Genomic DNA, 22,950 nt, shown 5'->3' with positions numbered 1-22,950 from the left:
TGGGAACTTCCTTTCACCATTACATTACCACCTGCTTTGTATGTCAGCATATCTCTGCTCTGAAGTGGGGCCATTGTACCCATGGTGTCTTTGGCTCTTGGTAACAAGTTTCATCACAACCAGTGTGTTTGCTCTGCCACAGCTGAGGCTCTGTAGCCCAAATAGATGCAAATGCCTGCAGCCTGGGGCACAGCCAGGAACACAAGCTGTCACAGGACTGCAACATTGTTGGAGTGACTGAGATGTGTTGGGACCACTCATGTGACTGAAGGGCTGTGCTGCTAGGGTGCAAGCTCTTCAGGAGAAATTGGCATGGAAGATGAGGAGGGGGGATGCCCCCTCTGTGGAGGGGCAGCTAGGATCTGTGGAGCACTTCCATGGGAGAGGCAAGGGTCTGGGTGGGTGCTTGTGGGTGAGCATCAGAGTAAGGGTGACATCATGATGGGAGCTACAGACTGCTAAATCAGGGTGAGGAGGTGCATGCAGTCTCCTTTAAGCAATGTGAGCAAGTCTGTGCATCACAGGCTCTGGTTCTTGTGTGTGTGTGTGTGAGGGGCTTTAATTTCCCTGACGTTAACTGAAAGGGCAAAAGCAGAGTGCAAGCAGTACAGGAGGTGTCTGGAGGGCATCAGGGACAACTTCTTAGCACAGCTGAACGATGGGCCAATACTCATGAGGCCTTCTTGTACCTGGAAATTTCAAAAAGAGAGGAACTGATCGGAGTGGGATAGTAAGTGTCATACTTTCCTACTGTGACCACAAAAAAGTAGAGTTCCGGATCCTGAAGGAAGTAAGGAAGGACAGTAGTGGAGCACAGACCCTGGACTTCAGAGGAGCAGACTTAGGCCTGTTCAGGCAACTGGTGGGGGAATCCCATGGGAGGCAGCTCTGAAGGGCCCAGGAATTCAGGAAAGCCAGCAGGTCTTTAAGGACAGACCTGCCAAGCACAAGAATGGTTGATACTGATACTCTGTAGAACTAGCAGACATCTCAGGAGATTGGCTTGGCTACACTGGGAACTCAGGACCAAGTTCCAGGGAAATAAAGCAGCATGCAGGAAGTGAATGGAGGAAGAGGCAGCAAAGCAGGAATTCAGAAATATTGTCCAGCGAATCGGAGATGGTGGTAGGGAAGCTGAAGCTCCCCTAGGATTGACACTTGCAGGGCATGTCAAGGGCATGGAGAAAAGCTGCTACTGCTTCAGCTGCAGTAAAAGAATAAAAAGGAAAATGTTGGCTCACTGCTGCATTGGGCAGGGAAGCTAGTAACAGAAGGTGCAGATAGGTCTGCGGGGCTCAGTGCCTTCTTGGCTTCTGTCTTCACCAATAAGGTCTCCCAGACTGTTGTGCCTAGAGTCAGGACTCCAAAGGAAGAAACAAAACAAAACAAAACAAAACATTAACAAAAGGTGGAAGAGGGTTGAGTGAGGGATGACTTGCAAGACCTCAACCATACAAGTCTATGGGACTGGATGGGCTGCATCCGAGGACATTGAGAGGGCTGTCTGCTGTTGCCACAAGGCCAGTCTCTACCATCTTTGAAAGGCTGCGGAGATCAGGGGAGGTCCCAATGACCAGAAAAAGGAATATGTTGCGCCCATCTTCAAAAAAAGCTACAGGGACAACCTGGGGAGCTGCAGGCCATTCAGCCTCACTTTGGTGAGCAGTGTTTCACAGAGTCAGTCCTCTCACATCACATTTGTGAGTACATGAAGGAGAAGAAGGTGCCTGGGAGCAGTCAGCAGGGATATACTGAAGACAAACCATTCCTGAGCAACCTGATTGCCTTCTCTGTACTTGCCAAGGAGAGCAGTGGATGTTATTTATCACGATTTTAGCAAGGTGCTTGACACCGTCTCACATTATTTTCTTGTATACAAATAAGCGTTACAATACACTGGGTAGACAACTGGGTGGGTAAAAAGCTGGTTGGATGATCATGCTCAGAAGGTTTTTGTGAATGGGTGGTGCTTTACCTGGAAGCTGGTGACAAGTGAAGTACGCGGGGGTCTCTACTGGGATCTGTCCTGTTTAACACGTTCATCAGTGACCTGGAGGACACAACTCTCACCACATTCCTTTCCACAAAAAAATAACCAACAAACAAAAAAATCGGTTGCATTATACTGTTATAGAAATAAAAAGGTGGTTAGAAGAAGGGCATGAACTGCAGTCAGGCTGATGGAGAGACAGCTCCTGGGAGCTGCAGTGTCTGACAAGGAGATGAAAAACCACGGTCTGAATCCCAGTGAGACTGGCTGGAGCTCTTGTCATGGAGAGGGGTTTATGAGCAGTGTCTTCCAGCTCCCTGAGCTGCCAGCAACCTCCTGACTGTTTAATTTGGAATGGAAACTATGGGCACGCACAACATCATCATTTGATGTCACTCAATCTAAAACAAATGTGGATGATCAGACAGAATAGGAAGCATATAAAAACCAGGCCACCTCCTTACCATGAGATCCACTTCCCTCACTAGAGTCAATGAATCCCATGAGATTAAAGAAGTGAAAAGGTGCTTGTGTGCATCTTTCTTCAGGGGATGCGGTGCTAACAAACAGAGCTGACAGGCCCAGGGTATGAGCTGCCAGCCTCTCCAGAGCACGGATTCCTGCAGGTTCCAGGGGAGACCTTTGCCTGTATGCTGGCTCTCCAGCCATTTAGAGCCCTGGCCTGTACCATGCCTGGTGGCAATCGCCATTTCTAGAACAATGATCAGAAAACAAGGAGTTTGAAAATGAAGTTGCCAAGGAAGACAGAGGCATTGATGTTTTTTTCTTTTCTTTTACCCTTCCCCCCGCTTTTGTTGTTGTTGTTAATGCTCTCCATACTCCAACAAGTAGTAAGCTGTTCTGTGATCAGGATGACTATCAAAGCCCATTTTCTTGCTGGTTCGTACCACACCTCCCCTAAGCAATCCTGCCCATTTCCACCATGTCTGCTGGTCCCCACCATGCTGGCTGGGCAAGTGATGGTTCTCACATCACACATGGGCATTGCCCAGCCAAATGCACGCAGGATGAGAAGTCAGTTAGCCAATATGGGGGAGAAATACAACCTTCTCTCTCAGCCCGCACCTGTTGGGATCTCTTCCTCACTCAGACATTCATTCTCCTGATGCCTAGAGTTCAAAAACATTGAGGTATCTCAATTTGGCATGCTCATCTGAGATTGGACAACAGTTAGCAAAGAAGGTGGGGAGGAAGGAGCAGAACAGCGTTTTTAGAAAAAAAATCAACATGGGCATTGAAAAACAGGAGCTGTGTTGGATAGGTAAAGTTACAGCATTGTCACCGATACGTATGTGATATTTATTCTTGCTATTTCAGCCATTCCAATGGTTTTATCCTTCCTTGTGTGCTGTCTTCTAATCCAGACTGCAAATAAACTTTCTAGTGATCTCACTGTAGTGTTATGAAATACATCTGTGGACAGCATTTCTTTTTGCCAGCACAGCACTGCAGGACTTTGCTGGCTCATGCCAAAGATCCTAGAGACATAACTGAAATCAGTAGGTCAGTGGATTTGCTGAGCAGAACCATAAGAGAAATTGAGGAAAATAATTGGGACAGCTGGGACAGCCTAACCTCGCTTTTCAGCTGTGGGTTTAGATGAAATTTCCACATTGAAATATCAAAAGATTAACATAAGCTTAGGGCCTTAAAGATAACAAGCATAGGCATTGTTTAAAACTTTTTCCTATGCTGTTTTAGTTTTATTCCCACAACACAATTCACTGCTGTTTTAACAATCCTGGAAGCTGGAAGGGCAAAGATGGCTGCACGAACCCATAGAGGTTTCTTTCTTTCTTTTTTTTTTTTTTTTGACCTCAAGGGATAGACAACACATTTCTTTGGTTTTGAGTCATTTAAGGAGTACTGTGTTTTAAATCAACATGACCTAATAATCTGTGGATCTTTTTGGTGGAGGCTCGGTCCTTCCATGCGATCAGTAAAAACAATGTACTTCATCGGAACTCTAGGACCAAGTTTCATCTTCATGCTTACTTCTCCCATGTAGAGAGAAGGAAGTGACCTCAGAATCAGCATCAGAGCCATGTCCCCACTTTTGGCCTACCAGGTACTCAGGCAGCAGTGACCTCACAATCAAGGTCCAAGCCATATGCCTGCTGCTGGCCTTTTGGGTACGCAGGCAGAAGTGGCATCACAATCCAGGTCCAAGCCACAAGCCTGTTTCTGGCATATCACCACCAGACACAGAGGTGGCATCACAGCTACCTACATGAGCCAAGATCCTCCTGTTGACCAATCAGCTCCAGAGAAATAAGTGACCTCCCAGTCAGAATTGAAGCTGTGCCCACTGCTGGCCTATCAGCACTCAGGCAGAAGTGATGTCACAAGCACATACCCCACCCATGGGCCTGCTGCTGGCCTATCAGGTACTCAGGCAGAAGGGACCTCACAAACACAAACTTCAGTCTTCTCTCCGCTTCTGGCACAGCAGGTGCTGCTGCAAAAACAATCGCACAATTAGCATCAAAGCCATAAGCCTGTTGCTGGCCTCTGAGCAGCAGACGCAGGGGAGACCTACAAATAATCTACATGAACCATAAGCCTGCTGTAGGCCAATCAGCTTCAGAGAGAGAAGTGACCTCACAATATGTATCTAAGGCATGTGTCTGCTTCTGGGCTATCAGGTACTCAGGCAGAAGTGACCTCAGAAGTACAAACGCCAGCCATGTCCCTGCTGCTGGCATGTCATGTTCTCACACAGAAGTGACCCTGTCATTGGTCCCAGAAATGTGGGGAAGGTTGTTCTCCAGGATTCGCTTGCTTCTGCAGTGGCTTCCCAGAAGCTGGGGGAGGGCCGAGGAGGTAGCAGTGTCCTGGCCCCAGGCATGTGTCAGCTCCTTCACCTGGTGAGTCAGGGGACCTGTCCCTCCTCCCCCAGTCCTCTCAGTGGCCATCTGCTCTCCAAAGGAGTGACAAGAGCCTGAGGTCTCCTTGTCCCCACAGAGGGCACAGTCCTGATGGACTCCCAAAGGCATTGCTGGCTGCCTGTCCCCAAGCCCCTGGCCCAGGAAGTGTTTGCAAAGCTGTTAGCACAGCCACAGGCACCACAGTGCCACGAGGATCGCTCCCGGCCTGCTCTTCCAGCACTTACTTTGATGACATATTTGAGAGGAACAGGTATATGCGTATACAGTAACATGGGAGGCAAATGAGGTGGTGTCACGCTCGCTCTCGACTGCTAGAGGCAAGCAAGGTGACCAGCTTCAGTGAAATGCTGTATCTTTGGATGGCCACATCTGCACAAACCTCAACATAGCTGTGGTAGAGTGATGTCTGAAAGGAGTCCCTAACCATCTAGCCACACTCCCATTTCCTTCCCTGCACGGTAAGTGAAGTGCTACTCCATTTGAGGTGACAACAGGCAGGACGCTGATCTCACCCAATGCCAGGCCACTTTAGTGCACATGTCTACATCTAACACAAGTGTCTGGACTTCCCTTTCTAGTCAAGGGAGAGAAATAAGATGTGCCCCAGAGAGGTCTTGAGAGTCTTCTGGTGACCACCTAATGCTCCAGAAAGGTTCTCGTAGGTCCTGGGTCACATCTCCCACCTCCACATGGCCACACAGCCACCCCAGGGCATCTCAGGTAGCTATAGCCTCCGTGTGTGGGCAGATGAACAAAGGCCTGAACACCGACTCTTAGTCATAGGGTGAAACCTATTCAAAAGATAACTCTACGCAAGAGCTGAAAAAAATCCTCATTTCCACAGCTTTTATCAATTGGAATGGATTTTTTATTTCTTTTTTTACTGTATAAATTTCTTATATACATATATATATACTTACAGTTATTCATTACCAGTACATGTCCTACCAGCACTCTGCATGGAGAAACTTTGTTCTGAGGAACTACGGTATTCAAACACACATATTTCCTATCTCTTCTTCTGCCCCTCTGTCCTTTCTGCTGCGTCTGCAGAGGATGGGGAGAGGCAGGCAAAGGGGACATGGCTGCAGTGTTGATTGTGAGGTCACTTCCACTGCAGCTGCCTGATTGGCCCTCAGCAGATGTGCTGGCCAGCAGGCACTGTGAGGTCACCCAGTGCATGAGAGAGCCCACCCAGCAGCAATGACAGCCCTGGGGAGGGGAGGGGGAGATGCAGGTGAAATGAACCCGTCTGGGTGCTGACAGTGAGGGCACCTCTGCTGCAGCCACTCCACCAGCACGCGGCCGGCAGGCAGGCAGGCACGGCTTGCGGCCACCCTGCTCAGGACTCGCCCCTCTGCAGCGGACCTGCCACCGAGCAGCGCACAGCTCCTCACCTAGATCTCCTCCGAGCCCAGGGTGCTGCCCCTGCAGCCCAGGGACAGCACAGGCAGGATCTGGAAGGTTCAGCTCAGTGGCAGCTCAGTGTGTGTTAAAGAATATTGAGCCAAAACTGTCTAGAGGTAGCCGCTTAGCACAACTTCTCTAAAACTTGCTTAGCATGAGGAGCTAAATTTGCTGAAGCCTTAGGCTGCACTTGGATAAAATAATGAACTTTTACTTAGTCCAGTAAGAAAAGGGCCTCAGAGCTGGTTCCAGCTGGGAAGATAAGGAAGTTACAAGCAGTCTGCATTCCTGCGTCTCACACTCGGAAAGGGAGGGTGTCAAGGCTTTGAAATAAGACCAGTGCAGGGCATTAGGACCTTGAGGGACAAAGCCTCAGCTCACTGCTGGGGCAGTGTTAATTGTTATGATTTAGAATCACCTCCTCCTCCTCAGGACCTTGAGAGAAAACAGTAAGACCCAACAAAAATAAAGGTACAACTGTCAGCAGAGACCGCAAAAAAAACAAAAATAAGGAGAAAAACAGCTTACCTAGGAACAACGATGAGATCCAATGAGGAGCAGGAGACCTCAGACCTAAAAATTACTATCGGTCTAACTACCGATTTTTATTTATTGGGCTCCCTCTTTGGAGGCATCCAGCTCAAGCTGTAATTGCTGCATGCGTGTAATTAAAATTTAATTATTTAATTTGTTTTGATTTGGCTCTGAACTTTTCTGCGGGAACCTAGGGTCGGGCCCTGTTATGGTGGCCGACAAGCCTAATTTCCACAATAGTTTGGTGACCCAGATGGGACCCTAGGCAACCATTGTCGGGGCCTCTCATCTCCAAATGATCATCTGGCACCATCAGGTGAGTTCACACGGGATCTTTGGCACCGAGAGGCACCGAGAAGGTGAGTCTTAAACTCCCACCTAAATTCTACATTCTGGTCTGGTAACAGCGCACTGAAGGGGTATGCGGGCTGATCACCATAAGGCGTAGCAGGGGATGGCTGCGAGTCCCATCCCCAGGATTAGAGTGGGTTTTAAGTCCCAGCTCGGTCCGGCCGGAAAAGGTGCTCTGCCAAAGGATCTGTCACAGGCGGAGCTGGGAACAACCACTGGTTCTTCAGGCATGAGAAACATCTCTGGGCCAGCCTGTATTTCACAAAAACACAGGCGTTGAGGCAGGCTTCTCCGATGCCCTTCACAGAGGAGACCCTCACCTGGGCCGCCCTCATGTTCCTTGATGTCACTGTCACCACTCCTTTCATGACACTTCTCTGCAAACGGCTGTCATCTCCTGGCAAGACTCTCTCCAGGTCATGCCACATCTCCCATGGGATATCCCCTTTGTCACCCTGGGGACAAATCACAAAAGGGAACAACTGCGCTTGCATTTCCTTTACCATCAAGTCCTAGCTGTGAGCAACTTGTTCTGCAGCACCTACTAAATGACAGCAGGACGCCACTTCCATTTCTAGTGCCTCAGTAAAGAGAGCAGCCCAGGGAGCAGCTGCACTGGGAAGGGTTTCTGACATTGTCAGATCTGCTCAGCACTGCACCAGGCATCAACCTGACACCAGACTTCGTCTGTGCCAGCTAGTCTACAAACACACTGTCTCTGCCCCACAGAGCTGGCTCTTTGTCTAGATACAACCAAGTGCCAGCAAGACGAGATGGACGCAGGGCCCTCACCACTTGCACACTCCCCAGGCACCGCTCTGCTCGCTGCCTTCCCCTGGCTCCTCAGCTCAGACACACAGGGAAGCTCTCGTGGTGACACCAGAAGGTGGCCAAGGCACTCTGGGCTCACAAGCTGCGTGCAAACACTCAGCACAAGACCAGGGCCAGAGCTGGCTCCTTGGGCGATGCTGCTGCTTTCAGAAGGAAGGATGCTGCTCCCTGTGGGCACAGCAGGCTGCTGCTTTCCACCCCCATGACCCCACACCATGAACCTCCAGTTAGGGACAAGGGTTAGGGCATTTGTTTTGTAATAAAGAAGTTGCAGACACAACTTGGAAACATCTGGGAGTCCTGTAGGTCTCCTGAGGCCAAAGGAACCTCTGCCCCTTTCCTTTCGTTAGCTGGACAAGGAGCTTCTGTGAAGGGCAAAAGGGTGCAGAGGCTTTGAAAGGAGGCGCCAGCAAGGAGACAGCCCCAGACTGGAGGTCTGGTGAAACACCTGCAGTCCTGTGGGAATGGGGTCTGCAGCAGGAACCCGGGCTCCACAACTGGGTTTGCAGCACACTGATGGCTGGGTGCCCACAGGCAGCCTGGCCCTGGGCACAACTTCACCCCCTCGCACAGCCAGAAGCCCAAGAGCTGTGAGACTTCCTCAGGTCAAGCTAAGCAGGCTTTGGGGCATGCAGACAAAGGCACACAGGGGATGCTGGCATTTATTAGAAGGGTCTTTGACTCATCCTACATGGCACCACAACCATCTAGGAAAAGGAGGGGGCACTACGACATTTGCTGCGTGGGCCGGCACTAACAGCATTTGTGGGAGGAGGAATTTGCAGCAGAGCAGAGGTACCAGGAGGTGAACCCACACCCCAGGGCACCCAAAAAATCCACGTGCATTGATGGAAGCCTTTGCATCCACATGTAGCCTCACTTCATTCACTTGCAGTTGGTATCACAGAGGGTCCTGATGCTGGCAAAGGTGTTGACAGCTTCAGGGACACACCCTGGCACCCTGCCTCCACCCTCGGGGGCTCTAGGACTGCACCGGCAGCCTACCTGACCATGACTGGAGCAACCTAGGAAGAACGAATTGGAGGGTTACTCTAGGTTCTGCTGGCCTTACATAGTCACAGCAGCCAGGGGCCAATGTCTCCCCTCCATGCTGAGCTGCATTCATAGGAGCACAGGCAGCTGGGCCACTGCAGAGACTCTACCCCTGTTTTTTGGCACAGGTGAGACCATGATCTGGATACTGAGTCCTGTTTGAGCTCCCCACTTCCAGAAAGGCACTGACACACAAGACAGATCCCAGCCCAGGGCCACCAGGTAGGTCAGGGGCTGGAGAATGGGGCATATAAGGAGGGGCTGGGAGAGCTGGGTTTGTTCAGCCTCGACAAACGAAGGGCAAGAGAGGTCTACCTACTGTGCACAGCTACATTATGGAGCGCACAGAGAAGATGGAGCCAGATTTTCTTGGAGGTGCGCAGTAACAGCATGAGAGGCAACAGGGACAACTTGGAGCATGGGACATTCTGTGAGCATCCCTGGCTCACACCAGGATGCTCCAAGGAGGGAACACGGTCACCAGCAGTCCTCACCCAGGTCTCCCAGAAGGACTCCGTGATGGCAGGCTGGGCCCTGGGAGCAGATCACTGCTCTCTCCAGACACCTCCTCCCGTGCTGAGCAGCAAAACACTGGGGCCAACACCCGACTCCACCACAGGGCTCCCTGCACTGGGACACGCCGCTACCCCCGCATCTCACAGAGGACTGGCAGCCAACACGCGCCTCTGCAGCAGTGACACACAGGGCACAGCACCACACACAGCAGCAGACAGGGCACCCCAAGGGCCCCAAAACACACACAGACCAACCCTCCAGCCCTTCCTTTCCCTTCCAGTCCTCCACGGCCTTGCAACAGGCCCTTCCTCTCAACAGCCAGGCACAGCCCTGCGCCTGCTCACTTCCCACCTCCAGGAATCAAAGGACAGAGATATCCTTCAGATCTGGGAGAAAAATCTCAGAAGCCCCCTGGTATTTTGACAGGGCAGAATTTTCTGCAGCACACAGACAAAATCAGAGATTACCAATGTCACTGCTCACACCAGCACTTAATTCATTTTGCAGCATAAAAACTCTAGCTGGAGGACTCCCTCATCCAACCCATAGCAAGAAATTATTACCAAGAAGCACAAAGTCAAATCCCACATCTACGTTTACCAGAGAACATCAGCCTCATTTTAAATGTAGCACTACTAATTCATGATGATGGAGTGGAATAAAATTTGTGACAGATGGTGTGGAACGTTATTGTCTACTTCTGCTTGATTTATTAGATGTATCTCTATACTGCTGTAGAGCTCGGCAGGTGTCAATCCTTCCTCCCAGCACACTCACCAAACCCAGGAGTGACATCATGGCCAACATCCAAGCCATGGGCCTTCTCCTGGCCTATCAGCTGCTCAGGTAGAAGTAACCTCACAAGTCCATACCCCCACCAGGTGCCTGCTGATGGCCTATGGGCTTCAGAGGTAGAATAGAAGTCTCCTTGAAATAACATCCCGTGCCATGAACATGCTGCTGCCCTATCAGGTACTGTGACCCAGGAGACCTCATGATCTGCTTCCACACCCATCTGCCTGCTGCTGGCCTATCAGGGACTCAGGCAGAAGGGACCTCACAAGCAAATGCCCAAGCCATTAGCCAAGTGCTAGCCTTGCAGAGACAAGTGACCTCACAGCGACTCTCCCAGCAATGTGCCTCCATGCAGTCTACCAGGCACTGAGACAGAGCTGAGCTCTCAAACATTTCTCTGGCCTCCCTGCTGCTGGCCTCCCTGCTGCTCTGGAGGAAATGACCTCAAAGTCAGTTCCCAGCAATGGGCCTGCTGCTGCCCTATCACATACCAAGACACAGCTGACCTCACCAGCACACTCTCCACTTCACAGCCTGCTGCTGGCCTATCAGCTTCTCACCCAGAAGCCACCTCACAGGCACCTTTACAGCCAGGCACCTGCTGCAGCCCTCGAGGCTGCTGGGACAGGAGGGACCTCAGAGTCAGTTCCCAGCCAGGTGCCAGCTGCTGGCCTGCCAGCTGCTCTGTCTGCAGTGACCTCACAAGCAACTTCCCAGGCAGGGGCCTGCTGCTGGCCTAGCAGGGACTCAGAAGGAGATGACCTCACAGTCACCTTCACAGCCATGTGCCTGTTACTGGCCTACAAGCCTCTGAGACAGCAGCTACCTCATGATGACTTCCCCAGCTGTGAGACAAATGCTGACCTACCAGCTGCTCAGGCAGCGTGATCTCAAAAGCACAGATCCCAGCCAGGTACCTGCTGCTGCCCTACCAACTGCTCAGGTGGAAGTGACCTCACAGGCACCTTTACAGCCACAGCTCTGCTGCCATCCAAGCAGTTCATCAGTCACAAGTGACCTCACAATCAACATCCAAGCCTTGATCCTGCAGCTGGCCTATCAGCTACTCCAGCAGAAGTGACCTCATCATCAGTAGCTGAGCCATGTGCCTCCTGCTGGCCTGTCAGCTACTGACAAAGAATGGATTTGACAACAATGATCTTGTGGCAAAGCTCTTGTAGACAGCCATGACCTCACTACCCACAGCCCAGGCACGCAGCTATTGCTGCCTGCAGCTTCCCCTGCCCTCCCCAAGACTGAGCCAGCTACTCAACGGCCTCCCTGAGTCACATCATGACAGCACAGATTCACATCATCCCCTCACCATGCTCACAGGGCAGCCAAACACCCCTCAGGGACCAGTTACTACACCAAAAAGTTAACACCTACACCTAGCCTATCACATATTGATGCATCGGTTACCTCACAGTCCAGTTCAAAGTCATATGCCTGGAGCTGCCCTCAAAGTGTCTGAGTCACAAATGACCTCACAAGCACAAACGGTAGCAATATGCCGTCTGCTTGGCACAAGTGACCTCACTATCAGCCTTGAAGCCGCCAGCTAGCTGCTCGCCTGTAACACACTCAGGAAAGCGTGACCTCACAAGCACAGAGAGCAGCTGTGTCCCTGCTGCTGGCCTCTAAGGTACTCAGGAAGAAGTGACCTCACAGTCATGGTCCTACGTGCAAAGCCACAGTCCTACTGTTGCCTATTACGTCCTGACGCAGAAGTGAGCTCAGAAGCACAACACCGCAGTGTTCCTGCAGCCTGCCTCTCGGGCAGCGTTGAGACTCAAGGGAGCTCACCAGCATCACCAAAGCAATGTGCGTGCTGTTGGCCTACCAGGTTCAGAGGCACAACTGACCTCACAAGCACAAACAACATCGATGTGCCTGCTGCTGGCCTACCTGGTACTGAGTCAGAAGTGACAGTAAAAGTGCAAACCTTCACAGAGGAGAAGGTCACCTGGGCCACTCGCATGGCCCTTGATTATGCTGTTATCACTCCGTACAGAACAGTGTTCTGCAAATGGCTTTCATCTCCTGGCAGGATGCTCTCCAGGTCATGGCACATCTCCACTCTGTCACCCTGGGCACAAATCACAAAAAGGAATGATTGGTCTTGCTTTTCCTTTATCACCATGAAGTCTGAGCTGTTAGCCTTTGCACTGGAGCACCTACACAATGACAGCAGGAGGCCACTGCCATTTCCAGCGCTGGGGTAGAGAGATCAGCCCAGGGAGCAGCTGCACTGGAAAGGGTTCCTGACACTGTCAGATCAACTCAGCACTGCACCAGCCATCACCCTGATGCCAGCCGTTGGCTGTGCCAGCTAGTCTACAAACACACTGTCTCTGCCCCTCAGAGATGGCCGTTCTGCTAGGTACAACCAAGTGCCAGCAAGCAGAGATGGATGCAGGGCCCTCACCGCTTGCACACTCCCCAGACACTTCTCTGCTCGCTGCGTTTTCTTGGCTCCTCAACCCACACACACAGGGAAGCTCTTGCGGTAACATCAGGAGGTGGCCAAGGCACTCCAGGCTCACAAGGCAGGTGCAAATGATCAGCACAAGACCAGGGACAGAGCTGGCTCCTTGGGTGATGCTGCTCTTTTCAGAGGGAAGGAGCCTGCTTTCTTTGGGTAGAGCAGGCTGCTGCTTTCCACCCCCATCCCCTCAGGAACCTCCAGCTAGGGATGGGGGGATGGGGATTTTTGTTCAGTAATACAAAAGTTACAGATACAGTGTAGAAACATGTGAGAGTCCTGAAGGCCTCCTGAGCCCAAAGTAACATTGGTTCCTTTCCTTTAGTTCCTTGGACAAGAGGCCCCTGTGAAGGGAAAAAGGGTGCAGAGGCTTTGAAAGGAGGCCCAAGCAAGGAGACAGCCCCACACTGGAGGTCTGCTGAAATGCCAGCTGTCCTGGCTGTGCAGGCTCTGCAGCAGGAGTCCAGGCTCCAGAGCTGGCTTTACAGAGCACTGAGGGCTGGGTGCCACGGGCAACCTGGCCCTGGGCACAGCTTCACCCCTCCCAGAGCCAGGAGCCCAAGAGCTGTGAGACTTCCTCAGTTCAAGCTACAGAGGCTTTGGGGCACTCAGACAAAGGCACTCAAGAGATGCTGGCATTTAATTATAAGGGTCTTGGACTCGTCCTGTATGGCACCACAACCTTCTAGGAAAAGGAGGGGCACAACAGCATTTGCTGAGCAGGCTGGCAGTAACAGCATTTGTGGGATGCAGAATTAGCAGCACAGCAGAGGTAAAAGGAGGTGAACCCACACCCCACGTCACCCATGGAAGCCAGGCACATTTATGGAAGCCTTCACATCCATACGTAGCCTCATCTCATTCACTTGCAGCTGCTTTCACAGAGGGCTCATGATGTTGGCAGAGATGTTGACAGGTACAGGGACACACCCTGGCATGCAGCCTCCATCCTCAGGGGCTCTAGCACTGCACGGGGAACCTACATGAGTGGAGCAACCTAGAAAGAAAGAAAGAATCTGAGTGTTACTGTCAGTTCTGCTGGCCTTGCAGAGTCACAACAGTCAGGGGCAAATGTCTCCCCTCTCTGCTGGGCTGTATTTGTGACAGCACAGCCAGCAGGGCCACTGATACGTCCTACCTTTCTTTTTGGCACAGGGGAGACCATGTCTGTATACCGGCTCCCACTTGGTCTCTCCAATTCTGCAAAGGCACTAACACATGGGAGGGAAATTAGCACAGGGACACCAAAATGGTCCAGCCTGGACCATGGGGCATATGAGAGGCTGGGAGAGCTGGGTTTGTTCAGCCTAGACAAGAGAAGGGTAAGGGGCATCTTCATGCTGTGCACAGCTACCTGATGGAGGGCACAGATAAGGCGGAGCCGGATTTTCTTGGAGGTGCACACTAATAGCAGGAGAGGCAACAGGGACAAATTGGACAACAGGACATTCTTCTTACATGTTTCCTCTATGGCTTCTTAGATTTTTCTCCATGAGGGTGGCCAAACTGTGGCACAGGGATGCACAGAGGTTCTTAGATCTCCATCCTCAGAGATAATCAAAACTTCACCGGAAAAGGCCCCAAGATACCTCCTCTACTGGGACCTGCCTTGAGCAGGGCATTGGATCCCTACCTCCAGATGTCTCCCCCCTTGCAGGCTCAAGGAATCTGCTGTTTCAAGACCCTTGCAAAGAGACCAGAGGTTTTGGAACTGTTGCCTCCACCACTGACCAAGGACACGTGTCTCAGAGCCACCCATCACCCTGAGAGGCCTGACTTCTGGTGAGGTGGCATCTGCCCTGTCTGAGGAGGCACAAAGGGGAGAAATGCCTCTGACTGATTTGATTAACTACACATCTCTGTGATATGTCGGAATGAAATAGGGTCTGAGATGGGAAGATGCAATGAGGGTCCCACTTCAACAGAAAGCCTTTAAGGAGTGAGAAGAGAACTCTCTCCAGCAGAGTCAGTAAAATCCCAAAGGCTCACAGAAGCATCAAGACCATCAGAAACTGCAAGCCTGAACCTCAGCTGACAGAAACCACCAAACTGCAAGCATCCCTGGCTCGCACCAGGATGCTCCAAGGAGGGAACACGGTCACCAGCAGTCCTCACCCAGGTCTCCCAGAAGGACTCCGTGATGGCAGGCTGGGCCCTGGGAGCAGATCACTGCTCTCTCCAGACACCTCCTCCCGTGCTGAGCAGCAAAACACTGCGGCCAACACCCGACTCCACCACAGGGCTCCCTGCACTGGGACACGCCGCTACCCCCGCATCTCACAGAGGACTGGCAGCCAACACGCGCCTCTGCAGCAGTGACACACAGGGCACAGCACCACACATGGCAGCAGACAGGGCACCCCCAAGTGCCCCAAAACACAGAAAGTCCAACTCTCCATCCCCTCAATTCCCTTCTAGTCCTCCAAGGCCTTGCAACAGGCACTGCCTCTGAACAGCCACTCACAGCCCTGCGCCTGCTCACTTCCCACCTCCAGGAAGCAGAGGAGCAGGGCTCTCACAGGGGCTGATCAGGCAGCTCTTGCCTCTTGCTTGTGCCTCAACTTCTCTGAAAGCCTCTCTCAGAGCCACTCGGAAATGCGGTTTTCAGAGCAAAAGAGACCACTGGGAAGGGCCCCTTGCGAGGACACCAGGAGCCTGCTCAGACTTTGCCCAGCAGCTCCCAAACGCAGCTCTGAGCAGCACCTGGGGGCTGCGGTAACAGCAGCAGCTCAGGGAAACACTTGACAAGGGGTCTGTGACCCAGGGCAGGGGCAAAGCTTCCTGCCCCCAAACCCCCAAGCGGCCCCAGCCCACATGCTCGGGCTCAGCTGGCACGTCTGGCTCGCAGGGCAGCTCCCCTGAGGCCAGGGTGCTTTGTCCCGTGCTCACTGCTTTGCTCACGCCCCACTTCCAGGTCTGTTTTCCTCCACATACTGCATTCCGATTGGCTGACAGAGCCACCAGTCAAATCCATTCCCGCCCTGCTCCTCACACCAGCCAATAGGAGGCAACACTGGTGCATTGCTGGGGGAACGCCCCTGACGGCCAGCTCTGCCCCTTCCCCCCCGCGGTGAGGCGTTATGTTGTGGGCGGCAGCGTGGGGCACAGCGGGGTGTGGCAGGGCCTGGGGGCAGCCCAGCGCTGTGTGCCTGGGCAGTGCGGGTCCCCGGGGCCCGGCTGCTGCCCTGCAGGAGTTGGGCTCTGCCGCAGGGGTCCCATGGGGCTCCTGGCTGCCCTGTGCCCGGGGGCCGTGCCGGGCGTGGGGGAGCAGCCCCGGGGCCGGTGCTGGTGCCGGCCCTGGCACTGGCGCGGGGGCCTTGGGCATGGCTGGGGCATCGTAGCCCACAGGCAGTGTCCTGCTGCCCCCGGCTGGGCAGGGCAGGGCTCTCTGGCCCCTGGGGCCCTGGCCCCCTGCCCACGGCAGCCCTGGGACTCGGCAGCCCTCGGGCTGCGCCTGGCAGGGCTGGGCTGCGGCCAGGCAGGGGCTGCTCTCTGCAGGGCCGGGCTGGGCCCCGGCACATCGCTCCGCAGGGCTGAGGAGCCCTGGGGCCCCGGGGCAGCCAGGGCCAGAGCAGCTCTGGGCCTGCCAGTGCTGGGCAGCGGAAGTGTGGAGCCAGGAGGGGGCAGAGGAGATGGCCCTGCTGGGCTCCCCCCAGCACTGCCCCCCATGGCTCAGAGAAACAGGCTTGGGGTCAGCAGGGACTTGTGGGGTGGCAATGGCACCCCCACCTGTTCCCAAGCTGCTCCCCCGAACAAGCTCCCTTTGGGTGCAAAGGTTTGACCCCAGTTTGCAGGAGGACAGGGGCTGTGTCCATTGGAGGACAACATCTCTGAGCCCAAAACATGCTCTGCCAAGCTGGAAGCATAAAACAATGCAGGAGGAAGGAAGAGAGGTTCTCCCAAACAAGTAGATGCCTTTGGGTTATTACAAGGTGAAGGGTCCATTTCCAGCAAAGGCATTTCCAGCATGGTCTTGAGAGCCCCATGGGAGCTGCAGGACACCACAGCCTCCAGGACACAGGACCCCTTTCCTGCCAGAGCCAGATCCTAAAGGGGGATGCATTCCTAAGGAAACCTGGCCATGGATTGCCCCCCAGCCTCCACAAGGTGATGGAGTCAGCCCCACAGGATCCTTGGGGCTCAAGGCAGCCCCAGCCCTAGGTCCCAGGAGTCCTGTTTGCCACATTGTCACCTGAGCCAGATGGGACCCTCAGGCAGGGCTCCTGTGGCAGCCCCCACTCTGTCCTGCCAGCCCCACAGCCCAGGACCCACAGCTGTTTTTGTAGTTAACAGTCTCTATGAGAAACCTCAGGAAAGCAGTCCCGAAGCCCTTACCCTTGGTGGAGAGCTGCAGGAGTATTGTGAACAAGGAACTGCATTCTGGGCTGATGGTCTTGGTCTAGCAGTCCTCCATGTCACTTGCCCCCTTGCCCTCAGCTCTTCTGTCCAGCCGGGGAAAAAGGACACTCTTCCTGTCTCATCACCCAAAACACCTCTTCCTGCTCCTCTGCCTGGCATCAAAGGGCCCCAGCATGGCCCCACTGCCTCCTGTCCCCACTCCTTGCTGCGGAGCGGCTCCTCAGGGCAGCGGTAGGGAGTGCGTAAGCAGTGTCCAGCAGCTCCTTGTCCTCACAGGGAAGTGAGGGCACTGCTGCAGCACCAGGGAGACCTCCCTGTGATGCAGCACATCCCACTGTGACCTCAGCTCATGTCATGAGGGGCCTCAGTAGGTCACCACCATGGAGATGGCACAGCCAGGGAGAGAGCAGAGAGATTTCCCCTCCCTTCACCTTCCTTCACCTCAGGTATTTTCCAGAAATTTGCTGATAAATCCTTCAGGAACATCTCCAGATGGTGCCAAAGGCTGTGCCTTCAGGAACATCTTCAGATGGTGCCAAAGGCTGTGAGCTATCTAAAGGGGGCCCTGGAGAGGTCACTTCTGCACCCCTTGCACTGTCAGGTGTCTGCACTGAACAAATCTGTGCGGGAAGCTGGGGTGTGGGCATTGGTTTGGGGGTTGGCAATTTTTAAAGCCAAGATCAAAGTCATGTGGAATGAAACAGCACAAAGCCTGGCCACAGGCTGAGATGCTTTGGTGAGCTTCAAAACGGGTTTCTACTGTGGGTCCTCGTACGGGACTTGGCTCACATCAACTGTGTGCGATATGCACTTAGTTCTGCTTCCTTTAGTTGTTCAATCTTCACATGACCTCTGCCCTCAAGCCAGTCCTCCACAATTCCCCCGTTTTTATTTTGTGCGAGAAAGACCTTTTTAGTTAATTGTTCAAGCTTTTGTGTTAAGCAGCCAAAAATCACTCTTACAGCAATTAAAATTAATACAATTATGAATAGAATACATAGCCCTTCTTTGATCAAGCTCAAAATCCAGGTACTCACATTGCCAAACATCTTTCTGAACAGATCATCAAACCAATTATACTGTACGGTGATTCTCTGGGTGTGGTCCTTTAGCCTTTTCAATTGCTCATAGATTGACTGTCCATGATCAGAAAGATTAAAACAACACATTCCTTCAAAATCCTCACACCCGCATCCCTGTGCTAAAAGCAGAAAGTCTATAGCTGCTCTATTTTGCAACACTGCATGTCTCAGGCTATCCATATCCTGTGACATTTCAGAGAGAATTTGTGTAGTAACATTTGATTGCCTAACAGCCCAACAAGCAAGTTTATTTAGATTAGACATGGCATGCGCAACTGCAACCTTAGGAGCTAAAGCTGCGGCGAAAAACCTTTCCGCAGGCCCCCATAATTCTACATCATCAGCACAATCTGAACCTAGTTTTTTCAATTCATGCTTGCCTCGACGATTCTCACTTCTTCTATGTTTGATTGCTGCAGTCAGATTTGACCAACGCTGATCATGTAAGTCAGGGGCGAAGAGTGTCCTAATGAGTTCGGCCAGCGTTGAAATTTTTTCTTGAATAGTTCGTTTTGGTTGTAACGGTGGTGCTATCCATTCTAGTACAATGGGTTCCGCCAACCTTCTTTTTTCCCCCGTTTTTATTTTGTGTTGTGTAATGGCTCCCATTAGGTATTGTGGGCCACATAAAATAGTAAGATCAAGTGGCTGATTTTCCAGGCGTCGGTGCGTAGCACGCGTAGTAATTAGCGATGCAATTTCCTGGAGTACCCGTTGCTGTTCCTCTGTGAGCGTGACGGCAGCCGCTGGGTCAGTTCCCTTCAGCAAGGGGCGTAGCAGATTTAAAAGTTCATTAGGAATGCCGTCCTGATTGTCAATTTCTGTGGTCTGATGGTGGCATTTGAAATATGCCAACCTAGATACTGCCAGGGGCTGGATTCCTGTACCTTTTCCAGGGCCATCACAAGTTCCTTTTTCTTTAATTGTGTGATTAGATCAAATTTTTGTTCAGGAGAAAAGGGGTTTTTTTGTGCCAACAATATGTCGTCCATGTAGTGATATATCATGGTCTCTGGCCACTGTTGACGTAACGGTTGAAGTGCCGCATCGACATAGAGTTGACAGAGGGTTGGTGAGTTTCGCATACCCTGCGGTAGTACTGTCCATTCAAATCTTTGGTCTGGCCCCTCTCTATTGATAGCAGGGAGTGTAAATGCAAATCGCTGTTTATCATCTTCATGGAGGGCTATGGTAAAGAAACAGTCCTTTAAATCTACGATTAGCAGGTGCCAGCCTTCTGGGATCATTGCTGGGTTGGGTAACCCCGGTTGTAAAGCACCCATGTTATGCATCTGTCTGTTTACAGCACGTAGATCGTGTAAAAGTCTGTATTTGCCGGATTTTTTCTTGATCACAAATATTGGGGTATTCCAAGGGCTGGTAGATAGTCTTAGATGACCTTGTTTGTACTGTTCCTTTACTAGTTCATGTGCTTGAATGAGACTTTCCCGTTTAAGCGGCCATTGCTGTACCCACACAGGCTGATCAGTCCTCCAGCTGAGTGGGATTGGGAAAGTCCAGGCAATGGCCGGTGCTATAAAGGGTGTTCTGAGGTAAGCACCATACCCATCTGGGCAAGGATATTGCGCCCTATTAATGCTTGCACTCCTTCAGGTAGGGGTAAAATGGAAACGGAGCAATTAACCACCTTGTTCCCTATAGTCCATTGTAGCATCGATGATTTTCGGGCGAGGGTGACCCCGCCTACTCCAGCTACCGTAGAGCTGGTCTCTCGGGTTGGCCAATGCTGGGGCCAAATCTTAGTGCTAATTATTGATACATCCGCTCCAGTGTCCAATAAGGCATTAGTGCGTATAGATTCTTCTTTATACTTTACAGTCACGGTTTGTCGGGGCCTTTGATGCATTCCGACAGTCAGTAATACTGCACTTCCAGTGGAACCAAAAGCACCATAGCCTCGTGGTTGCTCTTTCGCTGGTGCCACCCCTACAGTCAGGTGGGGAAGCGGAATAAGTTGGGCTATTCTCGATCCTTGTGGTATGTGCATAGGTGGAAACATTGCTGAAACCACAATTTGTATTTCCCCGAAATAGTCCTTGTCGATCAATCCTGTCAAAACTTGTAATCCTTTCATTGTAGCGGACGATCTTCCAATCAGTAAGGCACCTATCGGCTCATGATGAATAGTTACTGGTCCATAGACATTCGTCCGGATCCTTGTTGGCTTTGTATCCAATAAGGTGGCGTCTACTGCTGTTGCCAAGTCCAGTCCGAGACTCCCTCTGGTGGCTGGTCGAAGACAAAGGGATTCATGCTGTTCGGAGTGGAGCTGGGCGCCGGGGGGGTCGGTGGTTGTGTTAACTGCGGGGGTTGCTGAGTTGTTGTGGTGAAGGCCGCCTTTTGTGTCGTCGCGGGGCGGCTCGTCCCGCTTCTTTGGGCGTTTCCCGAACCAGCCTTCCAGCAAGCCGCTCCATCATGTTTGCTGCTTTTGCAGTTGGGACACCATACTCTACTAGCTTGGCATTCTCGTGCCGATCGTCGATCGGGGGGGTATTTCCGCCGGGGTTTTGCAAAGGAGCAAGGGCAGCGAATACCTGTCTTTGATTCTGTTGCATATTATCCCGCAACGCCTGTGCTTGCTCTCTCATGCACTCTCCTAATTGTTTCACCGCCTCTACTAGCATAGCTTGCGGTCCTACAAGTACCTGCGCCATTCTTTCTAGCCCCTCCTCAATAGTCCATGTTCCCGGGAGTGTGGCTAAAATACTACGCGTTGAAGGGTTACTATTCTGTATTGCACATTGTTTCAAGATAGTCCCTTTCAGGTAATCTGGTACCCCTGCTGCTTGTATAGCATTGGCTACTCTGTCAATAAATAAGCCGAAAGGCTCTTCCCGGCCCTGCTTTATTCCCATATAAGATGGGATACCTTCTTTTTTTTTTTTTTTTTTTTTTTCCAAACTGCTTTTATTAGTGGTTTCTGACCATTAATATCATAGAGAAAAACTTATTTCACATTGATAGCCTGAGATGGGTGTCCTCAGATAACTGTGGCCAAAGGAAGAGGAGAAGGAGGAGAGGAGAAAAAGGGGGGGGGGAGAGAGGGGGGGGAGAGAGAGGGGGGAGAGAGAGAGGGGGAAGGGAGGGGAGGGAGGGGGGGAGGGGGGGGGAGGGGGGGGGGGAGGCGCTGAGGGAGGAGGGGGGATCTGCCGCATGGTCAATGTTGCTCCTTTTGGCAGGCCTGTGTTCCCAGACCCTCCCTGGGCAATAGTAAAGGTTCGGATCGAGGGGGGCGATGGGTATGGGGACACCTCCACATGCGGGGGTTCCTTGAACCCATCGGGGCTTCCCAAACGCTCCGTGGCGGCGGCAGCTACCTTTTTTTTTTTTTCTTTTTTTTTTCTTTTTTTTTTCTTTTTTTTTTCTTTTTTTTTCTTTTTTTTTTTTTTCAAACTGCTTTGTTTTTTGTTGTTTTTTTGTTTGTTTTTTTCTTTTTTTTTCAAACTGCTTTTTTTTGTTGTTGTTGGTTTTTTTTCTTTTTTTTTCTTTTTTTTCAAACTGCTTTTTTTTGTTGTTGTGTTTTTTTTGTTTTTTTTGTTTTGTTTTTTGTTTTGAGGTGCGAGAGCATTAGTAACTGCCCTCCACAGCTTCATCAGCTTTTTTACTGTCTTGTTGTCACTTATTACTTCATCAAACAACTTGTCCCCAAATTTTTTCCATTCAGTTTGTTCGAACATGGTATCTGGGTTAACAAAACACCCTTTAGCCACTCCGTAAGCTAATAGCCCTGGGAGTTCCTTATGACATTCTATTCCTTGAGTACCTCGCTTTTCTAAAAAGCATCTTAATAAATAATAAGCCGCTTGTCGCTCCGTGGTTACTCACTTACCGTTGCAACCTTTGCAAGACCTGCGGCGAGACTTTCTGGCAGGACCCCGTCTCATCCTGGGCACGGACCCCCTTTGTTTGTGTCCTCTCCACCTCCTCTGTAACTCTGGCACGTAGACCCCCTTTTGTGTCTCGTCGCCTTTAGCACAGCAGGACCAGCTGTCTCTAGCACTCTGTCGACTCCTGAGTTTTTAATCACCGAGTCCCTGACCGGCAGGGTCCCTGTTCGGGCGCCATTTGTTGGAAACTTGCACGGGAGGAGCCGACGGAGGGAAGACCCAGACGCTCAATATGAGTGATCAGTGTACTTCAACTTTATTAGGTGTGGTCTTTCTTTATATAACACAGGACTAATCAGGCTCATACATATTGCAAAAGCTGAGCTCCTTATTGGTAACAGCAATTTGGTTTACCCAGCAACTTCTGCATTACATCACCTGCAAGTTCCCAGGACTAATCATTGATAACACCTTGGAGCCAAGGACAATGTGTCCTTGGCTCTAGCTGTTTTTACTCTCATACGGGACTTGGCTCACATCAACTGTGTGCGATATGCACTTAGTTCTGCTTCCTTTAGTTGTTCAATCTTCACATGACCTCTGCCCTCAAGCCAGTCCTCCACACTGAGGCACAAGTCACCTCACAGGCAGCACCCAAGCCAGCTGCCTGCAGCTTGCCTAGCAGGTCCTCAGGATAAAGTGACCTCACAAGCACATACCCTCCCCATGGGCCTGCTGCTGACCTATCAGGTACTCAGGCAGAAGGGACCTCCAAGTCCACACTGAAGCT

At 51.7% G+C, this 22,950-nt stretch overlaps 1 long non-coding RNA gene across 1 annotated transcript in view; it reads right to left on the bottom strand.

Moving 5' to 3' along the window:
• Positions 1 to 21,457: 21,457 nt before the first annotated feature.
• LOC135330517 (uncharacterized) overlaps positions 21,458 to 22,950 on the bottom strand; it is a 140,039-nt gene continuing 138,546 nt past the window's right edge. Inside the window, exon 2 of the long non-coding RNA XR_010392536.1 lies at positions 21,458 to 21,584. This is a non-coding gene — a long non-coding RNA (uncharacterized LOC135330517). The remainder of the gene's footprint in view (positions 21,585 to 22,950) is intronic.

The sequence above is a fragment of the Dromaius novaehollandiae genome, chromosome 21 (assembly GCF_036370855.1).
Source record: "Dromaius novaehollandiae isolate bDroNov1 chromosome 21, bDroNov1.hap1, whole genome shotgun sequence".
Classification (NCBI taxonomy): domain Eukaryota; kingdom Metazoa; phylum Chordata; class Aves; order Casuariiformes; family Dromaiidae; genus Dromaius; species Dromaius novaehollandiae.
This window is presented reverse-complemented; position numbering and strand designations above follow the sequence as displayed.